Consider the following 24,090-nt stretch of genomic DNA (forward strand, 5'->3'; position numbering starts at 1 on the left):
CATACATACAGAGATACTCACACACACACAAACACATACATTGGCACACACATGGAAGCATGCATGTACACCACATATACATTTTTAAAAAGTGAGATGGTCTATAATATGCTGTGGAGATAATGTCCTTTATGTTCTCTCTGAGTGCTCTGCTGGTATTTTCAAGTACATTCCTGCCTTCTGTTACAGTTATTAACTATAATTATACACATTCGTGTGTGTGTGTGTGTGTATGTATAATTTAGTTGTAAACTAAATAAAATGTAGCTTTGCAGTCCCTTTCCTCCTTTGAAAAACTAAAGAGAAGTTTTCATTTGTAAGGGACATATATCCTCACAGCTGGGTTTTTTGGGTTATCTACTGGGATGCATAGTTACTTATTTTATATCACTAATTTTAAATGTGGCTAAGAATTTAATTTATATTTTTGAAAACATCATGAGCTGCTTTCATGGTTTTGTTTAAGAACCTGAATTAGAGGCAACATATTTGACGACAATGGAAGGATGGTATTTACTGCTGTGTAAGCTTCTTTACATCCACTTTAAAGACACTTTTTTTTCCTCGTACGAATAATGCTTAGTTTATAGTATATATGTGTACAAAATAGCATGTTTTACCTGCATGTGTCACTTTTTGACTGGATCTTTTTGCAGGTTTATTTACATGGATATTTGTTACTTTGCACTCTGTGGATATTTGTCTTTGTCAGTGAGTGGGGGGGAATATATTAATCTTGTGTGACATTCAGATAAGGAGGGAATGGATGGATTTATGGCTTTGCAGTTGAGGCTATTTGGTGAATTATAAAAAAAGAAATTCTGGGAGGGCTGGGGAGTAAGTCAGTAAGGTATTTAGTATATGGACATGAAGACCTGAGTTAACCCACATTAAAAAGCAAAAACAAAATCCCAAAAAACTTAGACATTAATTGTAGTGTGAGCTTGTCTCAGCAGTAGAGACCAGTGGACCTGTGGCTTGCTGGACAGACAACCTGACCTACTCTGGCACCGTCTTAATAAACAAGCTGGATAGTCATCCTTAGGAATGTCACCCGAGGTTATGCTTTTTGACACATACCTTTCCTTCTCCAAATACAAAACTCTTAGCTGTCTCAGTGAACCCTGGACTGATCTAACTGGCCACAGACTACCTCACAACATGCTGTGTATACCTTGTCTGATATGTCTTCTCCTTTTTGGTACTATGGAGTTGAATTAGTTTTTTTGTAAAGGGGAACTGGTGTGATACCTTCATCTTGTACAAGAATCAGAAATCTGCGTGTGAGCTGTCCCAGGTATTCTGTATCCTAAAGATGACTCTGGAATTCTCATAGCAAAAGCAATTTCTCAGTTGTGTTTAATCTCTAAGTGCTGAAGAAAGCCTCTTTCCAATCCCTTTCTCATGTAACTTAGGCGAGGGCCCAGGAGATAAAAGAGATTGTGTTCCCTTCTGATGCATTTTATTAAGTGAAGTCCATACCATTCTGTATAGGCCTCACAACTTCCTGGAAGGACAGCGTTGCAGGCAACAAGTAGTGGGGTACATTGCTATGGAGTTACTTCCAGCATGACAGCCTGTTTCATGCTGGCCTAAAAATCATCACACGTTTCCTGGTGAGTCCAGCTAGGAAGGTTTCATCTAAGTAATGAATTCACAGACAGAGGAACTTTGCCTGGAAAGGTTTGATGTCGGAAAGGCAAAAACATGCTCTGTGTTGCATTCTTGTGACCCCAGGGACAAACAGGAAGAAGAAACTCTTCTGGACAAAGTATGTAAAATCAGTCTTGGAAATGTTATATCTTCCACCACTTGATTCATTGATCTTGGAAAAACAACTGAACACCATCCTCCTCTACTAACATTACTAACCTTCACTACAGTGAAGTGCCCTGGGTACCATTGTACCAAATCCCACTGGCCAAATAGCTAGTCTAGCTAACAAATTAGTAAGCTCCAGGTTTAGTGAGCTGCCCTGTCAAAAGACAAGGTAGAGAATGATAGAGGGTTTTTTTTTTTTGGGTCCCCAAAGCAGAACATTATAAATGATATATGCAAAGATTTTACGATAATTACAGCTTTAAACCTATTGCAGGTCTTGCCCCTCTCTCCTCTTTTCTTCCTAAAGAGTAGCTTATGGGAGCTGTTTTCATCTCTGGGAGGTAACGACTTGGATTTAGAAGATGCTTACCCAGTTAGAATGCAATAAGATGGCCTGAATGATAGTTAACTGTACAAGAATATGGTCTGCGTCACTGACGAGTCTCTGTCTGTTCATGTGCTTGGTGTTTTGTCTCAGAGTTTATTCAGGTGCTATGCACTCCAGGAGAGCAAACTGGGATGGCATCCATTAGAGAAGACTGAGTTGCATGGTAAGATGAAGAGATTCATTTCTGCAGTCCCAGACAGTATGCCTGAAAGAGTAGGGACTCTAACCCCCTAAAGCCATCATTTTAGACCTGGCTTAGTATTTACCAGGCTCTTACTTTTAATTAATTGCATATAAATTATTTAAAGTTAGAGCGACAAATACCTTCTCTTTTGACTTTTTGCTTATTTTTAAAACTGATTCTTAAAATCATAAGCTCGCCTAACACTGAGCAGTCAGATTGTAGAAAATTAGATAATTTAAAAAAATGTTATAGACTATTATTGTATAAGTGTGTGATTGTTGGTACATTTATGCTATGACCTTCATGTAGAAGTTAGAGGATAACTTTTGTTTGTTTTCTCCCTCCACTGTGGAGGTCAAACTTGGCTCATCAGGCTTGAGTAACAAAGATACCCATGATGGCTGGGAAGCAGAGTGGAAGAGGAGGGGCCAAGGTCTTTTTATCTGAGGACACAGGCACCACCCCTCAGTGACCTAAGTTCCTCCTGTACACATCTGTGTTTTAAAGGTTCCTCTACTTCCTGGTAGTTCTACCCTAGGGAGCAAGACTTTATTAACACATGGACATTGGAGAATTTTCCCAATGCTATTGGCATACAGTGCACACAGAAGGTGGTAATATACCATCTTACATTGCTACTTGGAGAAACTGCTTCATGCTGAACAGACTGGGCAGGATCCCTACAATAAGATATGTATAAGCAGCCAACTCCTGTTTATTATAAGCAAGGAGTCGAGGGACTCTGAATGAGGTCAGAACTCTGGCAGCATGCACAGGTAGACTGGTAATGCTAGGGCTCAGATAGGAAGCCAGGCATCTGACTGTCATGTGGCTTCCCAGGCTATCTTTCCTTTGCTGTTCTGATTTATGCTAAGTGTAAACTACAGATTTGATGTTGTATAATTAATTGCCTATTGTTAAGGAATGTGTCTGTGTGGTAGACACATTGTTGTAGAATGTTGGTAGAATGTTTGCCTAGCATTCACAAAACCCTGAGTTCAGTCCTCAGGCCCTCATAAAGCTGGGTGTGGGATACATATTTAGAATCCTAACATGTATTCCCATCACTTGGGAGTTGGAGGCAGGAGGCCATTCCTTGCCCACACGACAAATTACGAGACAGCATAAGCTACATGAACACCTGCCCCCAAAGAAAACAAAGACTGGGGACATGACTCAGTGGATAAAGCACTTGTACAAATGTGAGGGCTAGTATTTGATTCCACATAACCATAATAATCATAAATACTGGGTGGTTAAGCAGCCCACCTGTGATTTTTAGCTCTTGGAAAGAAGAAATGGCATCCTCAAAGCAAATTGGCTAGCTAAACTAGCCTATATTTTAGAGCTCTGGGTTCAACTGATAGACACTGCCTCAATAAGGAGGAGTGCCATTGAGAAAGAGATCCAGTGCCAACCTCTGGTCTCCACATTCATCCTCAAACGTGCACATGCACCCTCGACAGGTTGGCTTGCATACCCACATGCATGTACACTACACATACATAAAGATTTTTAAAACTACCAGTAAGCATTAACGGCAAGGATAGAACAAGCCCCTAGGTCCTGCCTCTGCAATTTGCTTTAGAGTGCACAATTTAGAGTGCACGGGCCTTGTGTTGCAGCATTACCATGGCCAAGTAAAGAGGGATAGCTGAATGGTACCTCTTTGTCCTTGTCAGTGTCTTTAACAAATAATACTTAGACAGCAACTGGAAAGTTAATTTGGTATAGCAGTCTGGGCAACATCTGACTAGACAATTGGATCATGACAAAAAGACTTTGACTTATTTGTTAAAGGCTACAAGAGAATTTTTAAAATTCCTATTGGATGATCCCTATTCACTGCCGGTCACATACCCTGGAGGAGACTTTGGCCTCTGGAGAGACAAAATTGTAGGTATAGTCAATAGTAATATGTGCAGGTCTAGGTGTTGGGATTGACTTTCTCAATTGTGCCAAGCTGGTACAGACAGAAGGGAGCACGGATCCACAGAGGGCTAAAACAGTGCTGTGTTAATGCCATGTAGAACTAGGCACTGTAATAAAACAAGTGATTCCCTGTGCGCCAGTACAACTGGGACACCTGTGGCAGAAGACGGGGCTGGTCTTGGCATGGAGAACGCTGCTGGCTTTGTCAGACTGATTTTTTCCATTTGTTTGAGATACTGCACATTATTGTAGTGTTTCTCCCCATGACGAAGGCAGGATAGCTTGCCAAACGGACAACATTGATAATAATTATCATACTAGAAGAAACCGCACTACTTAGAAATGAAACCTGTTCATGTACTGTTTGGCAGAAACTGTAAAGTAGCATATGACAAATATGTTAGCCAGGTAGTAAGATGGTTATGCGAGAATTGAAACTGAAATCATTCAGAAAATAAGCGTTCTGGAATACCACAAGTTCCCAGGAGATGTGGACATTATTGGATGTGCAGTTCCATGAAGCAAAAGCCAGTGGCATTATGTGTTGCTTACAGGTGTAGATACTCTTTCAAAAACAAGGATTTGACTCTTGGTTTTTTGAGACAGGGTTTCTCAATTTCTAGCTGTTCTGGAACTCACTCTGTAGTCCATGCTGGCCTTGAACTCACAGAGATCATTCTGCCTCTACCTCCCAAGTGCTGGATCAAAGGCATGCACCTCCACCACCTGGCAAATTTGACTTTTTTTAATAATTAAAATATAGTTGACTGGAATAGCAAGCCACAACATTTTAATCAAGTGTTATTCTCTGAATGCCAAATGTCTTGTATCAGGAAAGAGTCAGTTTGTTGGACACCACAGATTGTTTCTGCATGCAAGGAAGGGATCCAAAGCCTGCTCTATTTTCTCTTTAAGAGTGCTTAGGGAAGAAAAGATCAGGGAGCAGTGAGTGAGATGCAGGTGTCTTTTTCCTTTACAATGCAAAAGTCCAACGTCTGTGTTGGGGAGTCCAATTGCATGTTGTGTGTCTGGAGTCTTCGTGTGTTGATGCTGAGTAAACCCTTTCACTGGGCATGCTGTGTAGCAGCAAAGAGCTATAGCTCATGATATGAGTTGCCTGCTGTTTAATAGGTAGGTGTTTTCCTAGCACACTAGCCTGCTCATTTGAGCATGCTGCAGGCACAGAAGTACCTCTTTCATCCTGGATTTGGAATGTTCTTCAATCACCTTGATGAAGAAAAGGACTAGGGACGTAACTCCTGGAGGAGATACAATCATTAGAGAATGCTTTAAGAAGGTTCATGAGCCATATGTTTCCTTTTTTAAAAATTTGGGGTATATGTGTGCATGTACTCATGTGCATGTACATTTTGAGGCCAGAGGATAAACTTGCTCAGAAATGACAGGGTCTCATTGGCCTGGGGATTTCCAAGTGTATGCTGGAGATGGAACTCGGGTCGACATGGCAAGAACTTTACCATGAGTTAGATAGACTCTTCTCAGCCGTGTTTGTAGTTTTGGTGTGTGCTAAGAGCCCTTAGGGCCTGTCTAGAGTTCATGCCAAACATGGACTTCATGCCAAACATGAAGACCTGAGTTCTGGGACCCACGTGGTGGAAGAAGAGAATGTACTCCTGAAAGTTGTTTTTTCATTCACACATGCATAGTCCCTCCTCCCTCACAAAATAAGTAAAATTAAAATTAAAACTGTAAGAACCGTCTTTAAGGTCTGGGGAGATGAATAATTATGCTTAGTTGATGCACAAGCATGAACATTAACTTCTGATTCTAGCACCCATGTAAAAAGCTAAGCATGACTTTCCATGCGTGTACCCTGCCTGATATGTGGAAGTTAGAGACAGGATGATTGAGTATTGCTGACTGCCATCCCAGCTCTAGGTTCACTGAGAGTTTCTGTCTCAAGGGATTAAAGTACAGAATGATAGATCACCTGGCGTCTTCCTCCCTTCTTTGTGAACACATAGCTCCGCACACGTGTGCATTCACCATACCCGCATCCTCCTCCTGCAATCTTCCTCTGGTCTTTATAAACACATAGCTCCACACACATGTGCAATCAGCACATTCCCATCCTTCTGCTCTCACTAACCCTATCCTTGAAAAAGCAAATTTATGTTATATACGAGTCTTGCCTGTGTGTTTGTGTATGGTTATGTGCATGAGTGTGCTGCTGCCTGTGGAGGCCAGAAGAGGGCATTAGATCCTCTGGAGCTGGAGTTAAAGGTTATTGTGAGGGGCACCTCTTGTGGGTTCTGGGAATTAAACATTGGTCCTTCGTGGTAGTGTGCTGTTAACCACTGAACTAGCTATCTTTCTGGTCCCTTATCCTATCTGCTTTAAGTCTCTGTGAGTGTTTTTGTTGTTTTAGCTGTTCCCACTATTGAGAAATTAAGAACCAAAAAGAACAGTTGCAACATCCAGGTGTCTAGAAATTGCCCATAACTGAGCTAAAACTTTAAAAACCCCTTTCATATGCTGTATTTGTTCAAAAGTAATTTCATTTTACCTTCTCCAAAGTTCATCTGAGTGTATCCAATTTCCTTGTCTATCTGTACGTTCTCTTCTTATGGTCTGTATGTGGATGATTTATTGTGTTTCTTGAATAAAAAGGGAACAGAAGCCTGGGCTTGGTGCCATATGTCTTAGTTCCAGCTCTTGAGGAGGTGGAGGCAGAGAAACAGTAATTCAAAGCCAGCCTCAGATATAGAGTGAGTGAGGCTGGTCAGGGTTATTGGAGACATTGTCTTAAAAAATAGGTGAGTGACACAGCTCAGGGAATCCTGCAGTTTGTAAGAACCAGAGGGGTGTAAGACACCAGGAGAACAAGGTCCTCTGAAGCAACTAAGCAAGGTGCTTCGATAGACTGAAGCTGTAAAGGCCTACACCAGCCTGCTTCAAAGTCCTCTGTGTAGATGTTACAGCTTTCAGCTTGGTATTTTTAAGGGACGCCTGACTATGAGAACGAGTGGGTCTCTGACTCTTGTGACTGTTCTTGGTAGTCTTTCCCTCCTGTTGGGTTGTCATGTCCAACTCCAATATGATAGTTTTTGCTTTATCTTATTATATTTTATTTTGTTGTGCTTTGTTGTTATCTCTTAGAAATCTATTCTTTACTAATGAGAGACAGAAAGGGAGTGAATCCAGAGGGTAGAGGAGGTTGGGAGGAACTGGGAGGAGTAGAGAGAGGGAAAACTATAATCAGGATATATTATGTAATAAAGGAATCTATTTTCAATAAAAGGAAAACATAGGTTGTCAGACAGACATTATGGAATAAGAAATACTAAGTTTTGAAAAATGCATATTCTTTAAATTACACGATTTATGGCCCTTCTTTCAAGTAACAGTTTATTCAAAAATGAGTGAATGAATGAATGGATGGATAAAAGTAAGTGGGACATTAGTTTGCACTTCGTTTCAGATGGTCCAGAATAGAAGGACTTTGGCCTGTACACTGTGAGGCTTCTTAGGAGTGTGGCACAAGTGAAGGACATTGTGTCTTTCAGCAGAATCTTGGCAAGGCCTACAAATACTTGTGGTTGTCACATCTTAGGGGTGCTACAAGCATCTGATGGGCAGAGTCTCTGGATGCTTCTAAACACTCTCCTGTATGTAAGACAGACTTCAAGGACAGTGGGTGCTCTGCCAGATGCCAGGAATGCTCATATAAGTACTAATGTCCTGCAGTATTCTCTTCTGGCTCCATGTTTCTGTAAGGTTTATCTGGTGGAATTTCACCTTGGGGAGGGCCAAGACTCTGACTTGGTGTACATGGAGGGAACAATAGATTGCTTATTTGTGAAGTCCAGGCCAGGAACTGAGTGAGGAACCCACTTTGGGAGCAGAAGGGATGTAAACCACACAGACATCAAGAGAAATTATGTTGATTGAGAAATGTAATTCACTTGAGCTGTACAGTACATCCACTTAACATGCAGCATATATTTAAAAAGTGTGCAGTCATGCTTACATTAGCTTATAGCAATAGTTCATTCTCTGAAAATAGTTCTCCCAATCAGTGGCAGTTATACCTCACCCCATTGCCCCACCCCTGCCAACTTCTACACTTCTTCTGTCCCCATGTTTTTCTACTTCAGGGACTATATAAAGGAAGAATCCTGCAGTTCTGTCTCTTTATATCAGACTTCATTTATTGATGTATCTTTGGGGGGTTCGTCCTTGTTGCAGTCATTGTTTAAACCTCATTTTTCTTTATTCCACACTGCTCTTCTGCTGTTAGATGTATAGGCCACATTTTTTTCTATTCATGTTTGCCCGACATTTCCATCTGCTTTTTGAAGTGTGTGTGTGTGTTGGTAGAGGAATTATGGGAATAAAAGTGATAGATAAGCTCATGGCCTAGTATCTGTCTGCTGGGGTGGATCCAGAAGATTCCCTAATCAGAACTGGTAGCAATTTTGACCTCAGGAATCTGTTTTGTTCACAGGAATCTTACTTTATCTTCTATGAGGCCCCCTGCCCCAGAGCCAGCTACAATTTAAGGAAGATAGGGGACTACTGACAAGGTGAATAGTGTTTTAAATCATTTTTACTCTTCTTTCATCTAGATGTAAAATATATTTCTCTTTAAATCAATTTGTAGTACTGCCCTAGTGTGTTTTCTTTCCTCCTTTCTCCTTTTATCTCTCTTCCTTTCTCTTTTTCTTCTGGTTTCTCCACCCCCCCCCCCACCTCCAGGTTTGTTCCTGTCCAAAACAGGCTTTCTCCTCTCCCCTTTCTTTTCTTGTTGCTTTAGATGGATCCCAGCACTTCTCACTTGCTAGCCACACACTTAGACCCTATTTTATTTTTCTGTCTTGAACTATTTGTAAGCTGCTTTATCTCTTCACAAACTCAGCCTTCCAAATTTGACAGTTGACATTTATCTTCTCCTGTGGTGCCTGCTGGCTTTAGGACCCACCCCATGGACACCACAGTCACAGGTGTGTTGAGATCTGTAAGTGAAGTGATACGGTATCTTCATATAACCCATTCACATAAGCCTGTAGGATTTAATTCCTCTCTAGATGCCTTAACAATTCCTAATACTGTCTTATTGAAAAGTGCTGTGAAGAGTTATTAATGGTACTGTTTATGGGAATATTTGAGAGTTGTATATGCCTAGCAGAGACTTCTATAATATTTTCGATCTGTATCAGCATGCAGGGACCCACAGATAGAGAGGTAGCAAGCAAGTCCTTTCAGGAGTTCTAAGTTGAAACTCTTTGAGGTTTGAAAACTTCCATTTCATCCTTGCATTCTGCCATCTCCTAATAAGGGGGCCTAGAGTTAGAAAGCTTTCTACACGTTACAGTCAAATAAAGACATTGTAGGCCTGAGTCTCAGGCTTTTTGAGCCAGGTCGAAGAAAGCCGGTGCGTTCCTGCAGCTGACCTGTCCCTAAGACAATCTCCTTTGTGCTCCCATACTGTTCTTTCCTTTTGGAGAAAGTTGATTTAGAACTCATCTGGCAGAGCAACCACTGCTAGCAGCATGGGAACTGGACTTTTAATCTGCCCAAGAAGAACAGGACTGCAGCTTGTAGAGCCATCTCAGAGGCTGTAAGGTGGTCTCTGCCAGCTGGGTCTCTGAATTCCTAGTCCTGTGTGACTGATGATGATGGTGGTTTCAAATTCATATATGTATCGGCTCTTCCAAGCCACTATAGGGAGCATGGAAGAGTTTAGAAACTCAAATAGGAAAGATTTTCCGCTTGTAATCTGGTTAAATCAATGTGATGTGTGGTGTGTTTGGAGACAGCTTACTGAATAGGAGGAGACAAATGACTGTGTTCCACATGTGAGTTCATCTTTGCCCAAATGCTAGTCTTGTTTAGGTTTTTCAGTATGGAGCCTTGATATGGGAAGCAGTGCTTTCCAGAGCGCCTGCTCAAAGACCAGAGATGAAAAGGAGTCCTGACTTGGCCCTTAGCTGTTAATGATTAGCACACCCCATGCAAACCAGCATAGCTTTAAAACATCTAATTCATATTTCTCTTTTAAGTAGACCAACATCCTGAATGAATTGGTTTGTTAGGAGCTACACCACTGAAAAACACAGCAGATTGGCCATTCCAGTACCCACAGCTGACATTTTGGCAACAATGTTGGAAGAATATGAATGGGTGGAATAAAACGGAGTTTCATACTGTGATTCATTTAAAATAATACCCCACCATAAATTAAGGTTAAAGAAGACATGTGGTTGTGGGTCCTCAACTTCCACCTCATTTGAAACGGTCTCTTTTACTGTTTGCTTGTGTTGCAAGCTGCTGAGACTCAGAAAATATTGAACTAAAAATGGTTCATCTATGCCTTCTTCGTTTCAGTGACTCAGGTCTACTAGGCAAAATAAGGAGCTATAATTAAGATCTAGGTCAGCCCTTCTTATTCCCTACAAAATGAGAGTCAACTGTATCGACCATTCTCCAAGACCTGTAAACTGGTCTGGTCTCTTCTCGGGGATGTTTTGCTTCCTGGAGGACTTTTGGTAGTATTTAGAGACATGTTTAGGGAAGGGTACTTAATGAAAAAAGACCAGGAGTGTTGTAAAATGTCCTACAACACACTAGATAGTTCCTCATGCAAAATAATGCCCCCCAGAACAATTTCATAAGCACTCTGCCACTGTGCTTCCTTTCATATGACAAAAATCTTTCCAGACATTACATAATGCTTCCTTAGGGAGGGGGAGGATAATTACCTTCAGTTTGGAACCACCTTTCTGAATTCAAAGGCTGTAAAATCAGCTGTTAGTTCCCTTCTTTTGAGTTCAGGTAAGTTAAACTACATTACCAGTTGCCCTGACTTTTTGTCGGGACAGAAATCAAATTCCAGAGCTTTCTGCTTATTCTCTTTAAATGTCATTTCCCACTGCTGTGGCAAAATAACACAGACAAAAATCCTTTACAAAGGAGAAGACTCAATGGGGGTAGGAAGATGACTCAGTCAGTAAAGTGCTTGCTGCTTAAGGATGAAGACCTGAGTTTAATCCCCAACATCCATGTAAAAGCCAGACATAATGGTACATACTTGTAATCTGAGTGCTATAGGAGTGCAGGCTGGAGTACTCCTGGGCCTTGCTGACCAGTCTAGTCAAATTGGCAGTATCCAGATTCAGTGAGCAATCCTGCCTCAAATAGTAAGATAGAGAGTGAGGAAGACCTTGATTGTCAACCTATATTCTCCATGTGCACGTTCTCTCTCTCTCTCTCTCTCTCTCTCTCTCTCTCTCTCTCTCTCTCTCTCTCTCTCTCACACACACACACACACACACACACACACACACACACCCCAAAATGGGGGAGGGCATGGAGATTTATTTGGGCCCATAGGTTTGGAGAACTTAGTTTGTAGTTGTTTGGTCAGTTGTTTTGGGCTGAGGTAGGCAAAGCATTGGTGAAAGGGTGGTGGCCAGGAGAGAGTAGGATCCTAAGTTCTGCGGGACAAGGTGTATCCTTCAGTGATAGTCTCCTAGTGACCTCCTTCCTCCTGCTAAACCATACCTCTTAAAATTTCCACCATTTCCTAATAGTACCATCAATTTCGGAATCTATCAGCAAATTACCTCATTGTTGAGGGGTTAACTCTAATGATGTAGCTATTCTGCCAAGCCTACATCTGCACAGTGTTGTATACCTAAGTCTTGAGCACCTATCCAAACCTTGACAGCCACTCACAGAGTCAATTCTTGGTACAATTTCTTGATCTCTTGAGATACCACCCAGGGTAGCCTTTCTGAGTAATGTTCCATTATTGTGGATGTGAATTTAAAGCTCTTAATAGCAACTGATGACTTATGATATACGTGCAAGGACAAGGCATTCAAAAAGAAGATAAGTTATATATTCTTCAGGGTGTAACAATATGTTGTGTGGCAATTTCCTCTGAGATAAACCTTTCGTCTTGGTGGGAAGCTCCTCAAGATACAGGATATTCTCAGAGGAAGTAAAACACTCCATCCTGCTGGGAACCTCTTTAAGACCATAAAATAAACAGCTCACAGGCTCTAGCAACACCAGCTCTCCCCAAGCCTATGTAAGCAGTAAGGGCCACTGAAAGTCACTTTCAGATAAGCTGAGCTGCCTAGAAGAGGCTCAGAGCAGATGAACCCCCTGGAATAGAGACAAGCCAAGCTGCCTGAAAGAGACAACTTTTTTTTAAACTTATTTTTATTGCTTTATAAATAATACCATTCAAGATTTCCACTTCCTCCTCTCCTCCCACTCCCCCATTCACCTTTCCCCCTCCCCTCCAGTCCTAAGAGAGGGCAGGATACCCTGCCCTGTGGAAAGTCCAAGGCTCTTCCCCCTCTATCCAGACCTAGGAAGGTGTGCGTCCAGACAGACTAGGATCCCAAAAGGCCAGTACATGCAGTAGAGACAAATCCCAGTACCATTATCATTGTCTTCTCAGTCTGCCCCAATTATCAGCCATATTCAGAAGGTCCAGTTTGATCACATACTTGTTCAGTCCCAATCCTGCTCGATTTGGTGAGCTCCCATTAAATCAGGAACACTGTCTCAGTGGGTGGACCAACCCCTCATGGTCCTGACTTCCTTGCTCATATTCTCCTTTCTTCTGCTCTTCAACTGGACCTTGGGAGCTCAGCCCAGTGTTCTGATGTGAGTCTCTGTCTTGGAAGAGACAACCTTTAACCTGCTCAGCTGCCTGTAGTTTGTGTGTGCTGTGTGCTCCAGGTTTCCAGCTTTCACGAGCTGTCACTTACACTGGGGTAGGCTTTTAGTGATACAGCTGTGCTTAGTCATTTCTGCTCCTGTAAGTAGACCATCACCCATATTCTTCTAAGTAACCCCAATAAAACTCATTGGTTCACTAGTATGGAATTTGGTACTATCCTTCCTTACTTTGGTCTGTTGTTGGTTCCCTACCTAAATTTCATGTCTCCCCAGGACTGGTGTCAACACAGCGCCACCAAAGTAGGCTATGTAATGTTCAGGGTAGTTCTGATTGTCTTGTGATCATACAAAGCAAAATGCATATTAGAGAATGTCCCTCAATAATAGAGTAACTGTGTTGCATGTAAAAGGCCTTGGCTGGGTTTCAGGTGGGGGGATACACTGAGTGGAGTGGGGTGGGAGAGTTGTTTATTTAACTTTGTTGTGTTTGAGTTATGCTGGTCTCAGACTAGTTCTGTGGCTAAGACCAATTTTGAAGACCTGAAGAATTAGGCTCCCCAATTCCCTTAATGGTAATAGGATCTGAAATACCTAGTTAGAAGTAATTGGTCTGAAATGATAAATTTTTGACATTGTCTCTCAAATATTCATAAAGGAAAAAGCATAAATGAGTATAATGAGGAAGGAAGAGAACAGACAGAAGTAAGTAGAAGACTTGAGGTTAGTCCTGTTAGAAATAAGTTAACAGTGGTAGCAAAGGAGATGAGTGTGATGGTGCACACTAATCACAACACAGAAAGTGGAAGCAGGAGGACAGAGAAATCTAAGCTAGCCTGAGCTATATAATGAAACCCATCTTAAACAAAATGCGCACATCCTTTAAATACACATACAGTTTTTTTTTAAATATGGGAAACAGGGCTGGGGAGTTACAGTAATGAGGACCTGAGTTCTGTCGTCAACCACACAAAAGTCTGGCAAAATCCCAGCCAGCCCTGGGGAGGCAGAGGCAGGTAGATCCCTGAGTATCATTGGCCATCCGTCCAACTTACCCTACCTGGATAGTGTCAGGGTGGTGAAAGACTCTGTCTCAGACAAGAAAGGTGGATGATGTCTGAGAAAGGGCACCCAAAGTTGTTCTATGGTCTGTGCATACACATGAATGGACAGGGACAGACGTGGGAACAGACACACAGATGATGAGCTATGCAGAAAAGATTTTATGAACAGTTGTGGGGCTTCAGAGCACTTACTAACTACTTAAGAATAGAATACTTTTGCCTGCTGAATTTTATTGATTTCTTTTTTGCAATGCTGAGGGTGAAGCCCAGGTATGCTAGGCAAGAACTCAATTGCTGGGTACCCTACCTCTATTTCCTTTTTTATTTTAGAGTGTTAGGTTAGTAATATGTTCAAAAGACTGGAATTATGGCCCTATGAATCTCCTGTTGCCTTTCCCTCTGAAATTCTGCAAGCATTTTTCCTCCCAAAGATATTAATTTAGAGCAGCAGTCTTGAATGCCATTTTGAGTTCTGTCAATACCCACCACTACCACCACCCCACCACACATACATACCCAACTTCCCATAAGGCAGAATATATTCCAAATGCTGAAAGATAAAGACATGGGCAGAATTTGGCTTCTCAAAGAAAATAGAATCTCTGAAATGTATGGAAAGGTTGACATCCAGCAGGCTTCAAGCCAAGGATGGTCTTCAGGAGTGCTTTTGTAGCGTAGCTTTTGGAACATCTCTAGTCCTTGGGGGTGGAGTTTCTGACTTCTTGCTGAAATGCAAGCCCTGTCTTTAATCATTCAGGGCAGGTACTCTTCAACTTAGAACAGTGCTCAGATTCAATAAACCCATTATAAGTTGAAATATTATAAAGGCATAAATGCATTTAGTTCATCAAACCTACCACACATTATAGCAGGATGTCTTATTGTATTTGTTATCATAAAATACCAGACTGGGTAGCTTACACAGGAGATTATTTCTTTGCAGGTTGGAAATCCAACATCACAGAATAACAGATTAGTATCTGGTGATGTCTGCTTCCTGGTTCATTGATGGTTTCTTCTTCTTACTGTATCTTCACAAGTGAGGGTGCAGGGGGCTTTCTGGGATCTCTTAAAGCACACACAAGGCTCCATGCTTGTGACCTCATCACTTCCGCAAACCCAGTTCTTTTAGTAGTGAATGTATCACTTTGGGGATGAGGCTATAACAGGAATTTGACCAGGTTTGGAGATACTGTGATCTAGGCACATGGCTTTGTAGATTGGAATGAGTGTCATAGAGAATAACATTTTTCCTTTGCAACAGAGACATGCATATCCCTCTTCTTAGATCATATCAATAAGCATGTTTATAATAAGCAGCAGGTCTCTTTGGAAATACTTCTTTACAAACTGGTAAAACAAAACAAGAGTCATTACTAAGTGTTGTGTGTCTAGCACCATGGAAACCCATGGCAATCATTTCTGCATTTGTTTTAATGCAGCCAACCCAGGGCAAGTACTATAAGTGCTTTGCTGGATCCAGGAAGGGAAATGATGATTGAAATTTGTTTTCATTATAGTCTGAGTGGGGGTAATCACCAAAGCACCAACATATCTCTCACCAAAACACTACTGAATTAATCAATGTACCAACCCAGTGTCTAGGGAGCCAGAGGGACTGAGGGAGGGTCTGAAGGAAGGCAGCTTTGTAACAGTGAAGCCTACAAGAAAACTTCAGGCCAGTACATGCACTGCATTCTGCATGTGCTTTATGGAGCACTGTTGTATGGAGAATGATGCATGAAATATAAGTTTCTGGGTGAAAAAAATCAATCCATACAGGCAGAATTCAGAGGATGAGGAGAATGGGAATGCCACCAAATCAGCCACCACCATTATCCTTCACAGCTAATCCTTCCTCATAGTATGAACATGTGAATCTCCAAAGAAGACTTCTTGTGCCTCGTGGATACCCCATAGAAGTCTTCAGAAGGTGCATTGAACTGAGAGCAGGAATCTTCTCAGGAGGCTATATCCCTTGGGCTTAAGTTAGACTTACTTGCACTTGTATGTTTTTTTTTTCACGTGTGTGGGCACATAGTATGCACATATGTGTGAAAGTTAGAGGTCAACCTCCGCTAACATTCCTCAGATTCTACCCAAAAGTAGACGAGAGTTCACATTGGCCTGCAACTCAGCTGATAAGCCATGCTGGCCTGCCAGTGAATTTAAGGGCTCCACCCTGACTCTGCTTACCCAGTTCTTGGATTGTAGTTCTATGAAAACATGCCTAGCTTTTTAACTTGGTTTCTGAGACTGGAACTCTGGTTCTCATGCTTTCTCTACAAATACTCTACCAGTTGAGCTATTTACTATCTCCACAGTCCTAGACTTGGGTTTTTATTTCATTTCATGATTGCAAGAGGATGATGAAGCTATTTAGCTCTGGGCAACTTCCACATTTATTTACTGCTGAACCTTAAATGACATGGGTTAGAACAGTGTGGGATCTGCATGTACATGGAATTTTATTTTTAAGAAAACTTATAAACTGTACAACCTAGAAGTATCAGAAAAATGTAACGAATGTATGAAATGTATGTAGAGAATAGTCTTACCATTTACATACATTATGGAAATTGTAATATACAGAAACATATAAAGTTAGAACTGACTTGGTGGTAATGGTGCATGCATTTAATTCTAGCATTTGGGAGGCAGAGGCAGTCAGATCTCTTGAGTTTGAGGACATCCTGTTCTACAGAGTGAGTTCTCAGGACAGCCAGGGCTACAGAGAGGAACCTTGTGTCGAAAAACTGAAACCAAACCAAAAAAAGTTAGAATTTAAAGGCTGAGGTATAGCCCAGTAGTAGAATGTTTTTAGTATGTATGATGGTACTAAATCTAAAAATAATATTTGAACTTGCTCATTTTTGTTGACTTGACACAAGCTTAGACATATCTGGGAATAAGGAACCTCAACTGAGAAATTGCCTTCATCTGATTGACTTACAGGCAAGTGCATGGGATATTTACTTGATTGATTGATATGGGAAAACAGTCTGTTTTCTTGGTAATGCAGTTAGTTGACTTCAGGGCAGAGAAACATTAAGGTGCACGATCATTCCATTCAAATCTTGGCTGTGTCTTTGAGTTCCTTACCTTGTTTTTATACCTAAGAGCCTGAATCTCAGCATAGTTGCCCACCAATTTTCAGGTTGCTTGATGAACCTGAATAATTTTTAGCCATTTCTTGTTTTTAGTGGAAGTCTTTCTTTGAATCCTGAGACTATCCCAGTGTAGAAAGCTGTGTCGTGTAGGTTGAGTTAAGATATGTGCACTCAGAGGAATAGCATTGACTGGGAAAGACTCACCTGCCTTTGAATGGTTTTGAAGTTTCTCTTTCTCACTTGAACACACATATGGGTTACTTTTGTTCTATTTTTTGCCGGGGTGGAACTTGTCTCTTTGTGCATGTTCAGCATATGCTATACAACTGAGTTACACCTTCAGCATGTGTGTGCACGTACACACATACACAATAATATCCATACATTTAAAGCATTTTAGTTTTTGAGATTATAATATAATCACATCATATTACCTCTCCTTTTCCTCATTCAGTCTCCCCAATTCTGCTGTACTGTCTTTCAAACTCGTGCATGGTCTTACTTCTTTAGTTGTTACATACATACATACATACATACATACATACATACATACTACATGCACACACATATACACAGACATAGATATTTATTGCTAAATACACAAATATGACCTTCTCCGTCTTTGTAATATCACTTGTATGTATGTTTTCAGGGCAAAGCATTTGGTATTAGTGTGCTCTTCCCTGAGAACACTATCTATCTTGCTCTAAGTTTTCCTCAGTTGCCTATAGTTCTTTGTTTAGGATTGAGGCCTTGTTAATGAGATTTCTTGGCTTTAGCTTCTGATATTTTTAGGCAACACAGTCTCACAGCAGTCTTCCTGATCATCTGGCTCTTAGAAACTTTCCGCACCCCTTCCACAATGTTCACTGAGCCCTAGGCGTGGGAGTTGTACTGTAGATCTATCATTGGGATTGGGATCCATAACTCTGCATTCTGATTGATTATGGGGTTTTTGTACATGTATATTTTTAATGGAAGGCTCTTCAGTAAATTGAAGGTGTATACTTTATTTTCCTATTTAGTGTATACTGAGTATTGTAGTACAACTGACGAAAATTTCTTCATTTTTTTCCCATGTATAAGCTCATTGCACTTCAGTTCTTAGGAGATGATGTATGCTGTGTTAGATTTCTTTTATTGAAATACATAATTTGAAATAAATCAGTTTATAAAAAGGATAGATTTGAGAGTTCTTAAGTTGGTTGGTACAGTCACTTTAGATAAAGTCTCATGGGGTAAAGTAAAAATATGTACCTAGAGAGAGTCAGGACAAGATTGAGGTCCTATTATTCTTTCTGAGCATGCCTCTAATGGTCTAACTTCCTTCCATCCCACCTTCTAAAGGTCTTATTAGCCCCCCTCTTACTTAGCGCCACAGGCTGAAGGCCAGCCTTTTACACATGGCATCTGGGGGGAATATTAACGTAAAAACTATAATGTATGTACTTAACACACATAATATAATGAGCTTAATACTTATTGAAAATGTCAGGAAAGCTTTAGTCATCCTAAGTGTTATGCATTTTCACATAATTACTTCTTATTGGATTACCCAGAAGCAATAGAGCCCAGAAACTAACCACAAACCGAGGCTCAGCATTGATTCAGTACTGAATATCTGTCTTGGTCCATGTGTTCTTGGAGCTGTTTTGTCGACAAGAAGCCCCAGTTAGAGCTCCCTGATGATACACTGAAGAAATCTCCCAGTTAATGAGGATTTGTTCAACTTTCAGGCAGCTAAAAAGGTGGGCATGAAAGCAGGTGCCTACATTTTGCTCAGGGATGTAAGCTGCTCACTGCTTTTCTCCATGAGTCTTTCTACTTTAGAAGACATTTCAGCTTTCTATAGTACTTTATTTTGGTACTTCTGGGCTTCAGATTTCACATGCTAGGCAAGTATTTTGCCACCTCAGAATTTTTTGTGTGTGAATATGGAGATCAGAGGTTGCTGTGATTGTCTTCCTTGATTACTCTCCATGTTTTTCATTGAGACAGGGTTTCTCACTCGAACCCAGAGCTCTCCAGTTTGGCTAGTGAAGCTAGTCAGGTTGCCTTGGAGGCTTCATATCTCCATCTCCTGAATTCTGGGATTACAGGTAAGCTTCAGTTCCTCCCTGGCATTATGTGGGTCTGAATTGAAGTCTTTAAACCTGTGCAGCAAACATCTAGCCCTCATTAGAATTTCTCTTTTGTTGATCTGAAACTCACTGAAACCTATTTTTAAGAATAATTTTAATTTTTTTAGAATAGTACTAATAATTAACTGAATACAAAGACATGAATATAATTGTGGATACTAGGAATGTGAAAATGGATACCAGGGATGTAGATATTAGGATCTATGAAAACAAGATGCATATTTATGTACATTGGAGTCACTAAAATTCTGAGTTCATAATTTGGTATCCAATTTCCACCAGCATATGGATGGTGGTTCTAGAGCAGTGGTTCTCAACCTTCCTAATGCTACAACCCTTTAATACATTTCCTCGTGTTGTGGTGACCCCCAGCCATAAAATTATTTTTCATTGCTACTTCATAACATTAATTTTGCTACTGTTAAGAATCATAGTGTAATGTGACCCCTGTGAAAGGATTTTTTGACCCCCAGAGGGGTCATGACCCACAGGTTGAGAATCACTGCTCTAGAGCCTCACAGTAGGCTATTGATGAGCTTGTGCAACAGTAAGCTAGGTCCAAGTCCAAGGTCAAGCCCACCAGAGGGTCTGTTTCCTACCTGCAGAAATGAGTGGCCTTGAAGCATGTTGTGTTTCTGATTTTCTTTAAATCCCCAGAGTTGCTGTCATATTGTAGCCCAGACTGGAATAGGTTAGAACATACATTGTCTCCTCCTTTTTGGAGGCCACAGGTTATAAACATCAAGGTGTCATTGGGTTCACAGGGGAAAATAACCTTCTTCCTGAGTGTCTGCCTTTCTGTGACCATTTTACGAGGATACCATACGTACTAGATTGAAGGCTTTCCCTTCTGCATTCTAACCTCATATTCCAGATCTCTGTGTAACCTTGAGGGTGGCCTTGAATGCCTCCCAATCCTCAGATCTATTCCCTTGGTGCTGGAATTTTTACAGGCATACACCAGCATGTCCAACACAATTCAGTTATATTTGCAATGTTTTATGTATATGAGTGTTTGGCCTGTATGTATGTATGTATGTACACCTTGTGTGTGCCTAGTACCCATGGAGGTCAGAAAAGGTGGAATTGAAGTTATAGATAGTTGTGAACTGCCATATGGGTGCTGTGAACTGAACCTGGATCTGGAAGAACAAGTGTTCTTAACTACTGAAATCATCTCAGCAATGATTCTTTTTGAAAGATGAGGTCAGATTGTGGATGTTTGTATATTAGAGCATGTCATTTTGGGGAACCCAGTCCAACCCATAACAGTTTTCATACACCACCCCTTCCAACCCCACATCTGTTACAGATTTCAATGCTACCTATGAGACACTTATAGAACAGTCAAAGGAACCCAGGCAGGTCACGTTCTGTTAGTTTTCCCTCCCAAGTACTGTTGGGTCTAGGGGGGTCGTGCAAAGGTGAGAACCCCACTAAGTCTAATAAACCAGAAGCAAACTTTATTCCAGAAACCAGATCCTAGGAAAACCAAAAGCAAACTTAAAAATAAAAAATAAAATAAAACACTGCGGGGCACAGAAGCTTATCAACTAGCTGAGACCACAGCCAGAGATGGTGTTTGTTAGGCTATGGCAAAAGGCCGGTTTCTGAACCCACTTTTTATAGTAGGGGCACCAGGCATTATCTTTGAACAAAAGAAGTTTTACAACCTTGCCCTGACCCTTGGGTTGGTCAGCGGAGACCCTAAAGAGGGGAGTGAGTAGCTAATGTCAATGGGTAACTAGGCAGCCATCATGAAATATGTTTCAGAAGAGATTGCAACGAAGGTCACTAATTACGAGAAAACAGATGTCTTTAGCAATTAGTCAGAAAGGGACTGCTAGTAATACCAGAAGGTTAATAAATTAGGATTAACTGGTTCTTAGGCTGAGAACTTAGGAGATAGCAGAAAGCTTTTCACATTATCTCAAGGTAAAACTCAGATACTGATTGTCATACTTTACAACCTCCATTATCAGAGCTCATTAATTAAACCTTTGTATTTATCCACTGTCTCCTGGTACCTCCAGGTGTAAACTGGAGTCTTATGCCTCTCCTCTGGTGGCACCAGTTTTCCATAATGGAGACAGTGTCTAACCCAGAGGTCACATATCTCTGTCTCCTAAAGGTTAACTCAGTTTATATCTGTCGTTTATCAGGGATGGCCAGGACACTACTCTCAATTTGTAAAGAGACACTCTGGCCTTGTAAATAAAACAACCAGTTGTAAAATGACCTACGCTTCCCAAGCATCTGGGCAGGCTGAGAAAGCTGCTGATAGTCTGTTCTCATTCTCCTAGACTTATAACTTTATATTTCTTTATTTCTGCATTCTTATTTTTGGAATCTACATTTTTATTTTCCTATTCCTGGACTCTTCAGTACAATAACCCCTAAAAGGCTGTTTCTACTCCCAAGAGTAGGATCCAAGCAGCAAGGTGTAAAGCCAAACACAGATGCTGGAACTGAAGTTTGTGGCAACCTTCATCACTAGTATTCTGGATGATATCTTACTGATGAAGGGTGGGTTTTGACTCACCAATGCATGAGTTGATGATCTGTGTTATTGTTAAGTTTTTACCTTCTGGGGCTTTTTCAGAAATCTTCATGGTTGTATGCTTTAGGTGGGTTTTGATCCAGGTAACTTAACAGGAGGAATGCAGTGATCTTTGGTATAGATGTGGGCTGAGAGTCTGTTCATCCCTGCATTAGTACTCAGGTCACAGACAGTTTTGTGAGGCCTTCAGCTTCTTTGTGGGAGTATGGTGGGGTGTTTTCTGAGACTGATGACTTAGAAGAGAGCTGTGATGCTCTTCAAGTGGTAGGTACAGAGGAAGAGAAGAAGCTAAAAGTGCTGACTCCAAAGACCCTTCCACAGAGTACTGTGCATTTTCCTCCAAAAGAACTGATTTTTTGAGTCTTGGGTGCTAAGTTCAACATCTTTCAACACTTTTAGCTCTTTTCAGGGAAGTGTGTTATACAAACAGATGGCCTGCTGAGAAATGCTCTGTGTTTAGAAGTCTTGGGCGCAGCAGGGGAGGCCTTGACCTGGGGGTTTCCTCTTAGTGCTGTTGGCTTCAGATGTAAACAAGACATAGTTACCTTGGTGGTGTATCACCAGCCATCAAGCTCAACACTTGACAACAGACTGGCAAGCCCTAGAGACTCAGCTTTCAGTGGCAGCGTTATGGGTAGGGGGGTGCACCTTGCGCCTTGTATGATGATTAGAAGTCTCAAAGAAGATCCTGCTTCATAAGAAGTCCAAGGCAGTGGGCATGTGTGCAGTCATTGGTTCTGTGATGCTGGAGACAATGACCAAATACCTCAGAAGTGTGCTTTGGAAGGAAGTTTCAATTCTGCTTCATGGTACAGTATGAATCTGTCTTTAAACCCACAAAGGCAGGTTTCTCTTCAGGAAGTCTGTTCTGTAATGTAGGGCAGGACAATAGCTTCCTTTAGTCTTCCTTAGTCTTCATGTCAAAAGTTTGCTAAGAAATAGCTGGGTGTGGTAGTGTGACTTTGTGATAAGGGGAAGATCTGGAGTTTAAAGCTACATAGAGATCCTGTCTCAAACAAACACTAAAATAATTTGCTAAATGAACTAGATGATGTCAAGAGCTTTGAGCAGGGCATTTGCTATGAACTTAACAAGGCATGTCTTTCATAACATTTGCAAGTAGAAATGTTTCCTGGTTTCTAAGGCTCTGCATCTGAACATCTTGAAAGTAAGTAAATAACCCAGTAGATTTGGACTACACCAAAAGCAAAGTAACTTATGGCCCTTCACACTGGCTTGATTTTTGTTGTTGGTAGTGTTCATTGTTTATATGTTTATTTGAAGGTAAACACTCAGAATGATGTAATACTGATTGGAAGAGACAGGATTCACAACTTGGTTTTTATGTCTGATTTTCTTGTCTACAAATGTGCACCAGTTTCAAACGCTATATGAATTATCTTTTGAAGGCCATGTGACAGATTACCTTGAACCTCTGCAAGTAACTGATGCTTTTATGTGTGTCCTGAGACCAGGTCCAGTCCACACAGGCAGATGGAACTGGCTGTATATATACAATACTCATTCCACACATCTGGGAAGTCTCATCTCTACACCCCACCAATTGTTCATGACTGTTCTCAGTCGTAGTTGAATTGTGCTTTTTCTTTGAGTTTATTTATTTTTAATGATTTCGTTATTATTTTTATTTAATGCATATGTGTTTTTCCTACGTGCAATCACATGCATGCATAGCCCGTGGAGGCCAGAAGAGGGAGGCCCCTGGAGCTACTGTTAGTTGGGAGCATCCATGTGGGTTCTGGGAACTGAACCCCAGGTGACCTGCAAGAGCAACAAGTACTGTAAACACCTGGGCCATCTTTCTAGCTCTTATTTTGTTGTTGTTGTCGTTATTATTGTCGTTATTTTGTACCTCGTAATACTATACTAGACAGTTTGTCATTGAGCTGCATCACAGCCCTCTTGGCCATGACTGGGGAAGATGGCTTGCTGGGTCATAGGACTTAAGTACAAGTGTAGGGGCCTGAGTTTGGATTCTCAAAACCCATATAAAAAAAGCTGCATGCTTCAGAGAGAGTCTGTAGTCGCAGCATTTCTAGCAAGATGTCATGCTAAGATAAGAATGCCCAGAAGTTCACAGGCAGCTAGCCTGCTGTATGCACTGTGCTGTGGCACTGTGATGGCCACTCTTGGCTGTCAGCTTGCTGCATCTTGAATCAGCTAAATTACCACTTGCTGGATCAGATTAATTGAAGCAAGAAGACCCTATATCTA

At 41.1% G+C, this 24,090-nt stretch overlaps 1 protein-coding gene across 29 annotated transcripts in view; it reads left to right on the top strand.

The window, feature by feature from the left end:
* Tbl1x (transducin beta like 1 X-linked) overlaps positions 1 to 24,090 on the top strand; it is a 161,071-nt gene that overhangs the window by 79,443 nt on the left and 57,538 nt on the right. For 7 of the 29 annotated variants that reach the window (XM_085685030.2, XM_087903060.1, XM_087903055.1 and 4 more), the window contains one exon: positions 8,794 to 8,872. The exons of 13 other annotated variants lie outside the window; for them this stretch is intronic. The gene's annotated coding sequence lies outside the window, so the exon portion shown is untranslated. Of the gene's footprint in view, positions 1 to 8,793; positions 8,873 to 19,148; positions 19,254 to 24,090 lie in introns of those variants that run through there. 9 more of the 29 variants (XM_087903058.1, XM_087903068.1, XM_087903065.1 and 6 more) reach the window with 3 other exon arrangements.

This window comes from Myodes glareolus, chromosome X, assembly GCF_982192425.1.
Source record: "Myodes glareolus chromosome X, mMyoGla1.1, whole genome shotgun sequence".
In the NCBI taxonomy this organism is placed as follows: Eukaryota; Metazoa; Chordata; class Mammalia; order Rodentia; family Cricetidae; genus Myodes; species Myodes glareolus.